Genomic DNA, 3324 nt, shown 5'->3' on the forward strand with positions numbered 1-3324 from the left:
TGTGTGTGTGTAGCAACGAGAAAGTGAAATAAGAGAGATGTCAACACGCCTCCGTTTAACACCGTGACAGCAAATGTGTCAAACGTGTCTTCTGCATTGCTAACAGTTCCATTCGAGTGGCGCCTGCACTGTGCACGTGAATATCTTAGAACATTTTTTACTCCCTTTTACAGCGCCGTCGGTCGGCCCTAGCCAAAAGCAATGAATACAATTGAAAAGAAGAAGAAGAAGAAGAAGAAGAAGAAGAAGAAGAAGAAGAAGAAGAAGAAGAAGAAGAAGAAGAAGAAATAGAGAAGACAAAAGAGGTAGAGATGTAGAAGAGAAGAAGACAGTGATTTATTGGTGTTACATATTTGTGATTAATGATATCAAGTTGATGCAGAACCATGGAATTAGAAAAGACAGGATGTATTTTATAGTGCGCTTGTTTACATGCGTGGGTGTGTGTATGCATACGTATGTATGTGTACTTATACTTATGTATCCATATGTATATATATGTATGTGTATACATACGTATGCATATATATGATTATGTATGTATATATATATATATATGTGTGTGTGTGTGTGTGCGTGTGTGTGTATGTGTGTGTGTGTGTGTGTGTGTGTGTGTATGCACACGCGCACACACAATTATATACATCCTAATAGTATCAGGGAGAAAGGAACATGGCGGATGAGAAAAAGTTAGTAAAAAGACAAGAGGTCTAAAACTCGATAAGGAGACAGAAAGAGAGAGAGAGAGAGAAAGAGAAGAGAGAAAGAGAAGAGAGAAAGAAAGGGAGGGAAAGGGTGGGAGTAACGGAGAGAGGGGAAGTGGGAGAGAGGAAATGATGACCAAAGTGTCTGTCATTTTTTTCTGGTAGAGAGAATCGATGCAAAAAAAAAACCATTAAAAGACAATATACGGAAGATTCATTCCGAAACCTTGTGCGAGTGTCTGTGTGAGGGCGGTGGATGAGTAAGACATGTTTATATACCGTATAGCTAATGTACACACCCACATTATTATTGTTATTATTATTATCATTATTATTATTATTATTATCATCATTATTGTTATTATTATTATTATTATTATTATTATTATTATTATTATTATTATTATTATTATTATCAAGGCGGCAAGCTGACAGAAACGTTAGCACGCTGGACGAAATGCTTGGCGGTATTTCACCCCCGTCGCTATATTCTGAGTTCAAATTCCACCGAATTTGAAATAATAATAATAATTATTATTATTATTAGTAGTAGTAGTAGTAGTAGTAGTAGTAGTAGTAGTAGTATCATCATTATTATTATTTAAAACATTTTGATTCAGCCTTGTGCGAATCGTATGTATGCACATGTCATGCATATAATTGTGCATGCGTGTGTATGTATGTGCGTGTGTTTGCGTGCTTGTGTATGTACGTATATATGTAATATTTGTGTGTATGTATACATGTATGTATGTATACATGTATGTATGTAAGAATGCATGTATGTATGTACGTATGTATGTATTAAATACAATCATAAAATTATGAAAAAAAACACCTTTTTTAAAAGACTATTTCCTGCTAATAGAATGCACATATGCGTGTTGCTGGTCTTGATTCTAAATTTTATATATTTTTTCTTGTTGTTTTTCCTCCTTTTTGTTTCTCTTATCTCCCTTTGAATTAGATGGTGCTATTTGTTGCATATAAAACAGCACATTAAAACCTAACGGATATTGGCTATAATTATTTTTTCTAGCGTCAGTTCGAACAAATCTTGAATGCGAAATATTGTGTTCAGAAAAACATAACTAAAAAATCATTGATAATGAATAGATAAAATATATATATATATATATAAATGATTCATTTTGTAGACATTGCATAGAAATTTTCATTCCAAGCTGTTTCTTTTTTAATTTTTATCCCGTAATTGTTTAGAAATGGAGTTTATGGCATTATTTCACATCGTCCACTTTTTCAATAAAATCGTCACGAATAATAATAATAATAATAATAATAATAATAATAATAATAATAATAATAATAATAATAACAATAATGGTTTGAAATTTGGGCACAAATTCGGGAGAAGGAGAAAGTCGATAACATCGGCCCCAGTACTTATTTTATGGAATTCGAAAGGACGAAAGGCAAAGTGTTTTTTTTTTTTGTCTATCTTGGCTTTTATTCAATTAGTCCTTAATGTATAATCTTCTGCTGCTACTAACAACTTTTCTGTCTCACTTTGCAGCCTTCATTTTCTGAGGGCGCCACCTTCACTACCATTCACATCTTGGGCCACCAATCTACTACTCGGGTCCAAGAAGATTGCTTTTACTTCGCTATCTAAGGATTTTCTGAATAGCACCGCTAACCCACCACTCACTCCCGGCAGACCACATGATAAGAATATCTCGTAGTCATCGAAAATGAGCGCGAATGCTTGCGCATTAGAAATTGTTGTCTCGCTAATTGCAGCCACATCTAAATCGAGCAGCCTGAGGTTGTTTATCGAGTGACCTTGCTTCCAAGCTGATCCTAGGTCACGGACATTCACACACCCTACTCTGAAAACGACCGTGTTTATCGGAGAAACAAAATGGAAGAAGTTCACCTACCTTGATTTTTGAGAGGGTCGGCTGATTCAGCTGCCTCGTCTAATGGATTATCATTAATGAAGGGCCTTCCTAAAGTCCTTTTATCCAGCTTTAGCCTAAAAGGCCCAATGACTTTTGGATATTTTTGTAAAGTTCTAGACAAGTGCTTGTGTCTGTTTTCATTAGCTGTCTGTCACGGGGAGTTTTCGACAGAAATTTGTCGAACCCTACCCTTTTTGTATGAATGTTCGTGTTTTTCCCTACTTCTTGCCTCAGCTCGCTGATGCTCTTGCGAACAACTTGCGAAGTTTACGAGGCGTTCGGGTTTTCTTGTAAGTTGTATGAATTCTCCTTGTGATTACTGTTTCTCTTCGTATGTTTAGCAACAACAACAATAACAACAGAAAAGCATGAGAAAAAAGAGCACAAGCGCAAAATATAGATATTTCCTTTCTTGGCAGAAGGTTAGTGGGAAGGCGCAGCCATATGAATCAATATTTTGCCTCCATTAATGTAGTTTTATCTTCCTTTTTTTTTTGTTTTTGACTACTTTTTTCTGTTTTTCAACAGTATTTGCCAATTAAATGTTTGACAAATATCTTTTGAAATTTACAAAGAGGATAGAAACGGAAGCCATATAATGAGAGCATTTAGAAATTCAACTCGGCAAGGATTAGCTTTAAAATGTGTCATAAGACAATTTATTCTCGCGAGTAAATATTGTACGAGTAACGGCATAT

Source organism: Octopus bimaculoides, chromosome 22, assembly GCF_001194135.2.
Source record: "Octopus bimaculoides isolate UCB-OBI-ISO-001 chromosome 22, ASM119413v2, whole genome shotgun sequence".
Classification (NCBI taxonomy): domain Eukaryota; kingdom Metazoa; phylum Mollusca; class Cephalopoda; order Octopoda; family Octopodidae; genus Octopus; species Octopus bimaculoides.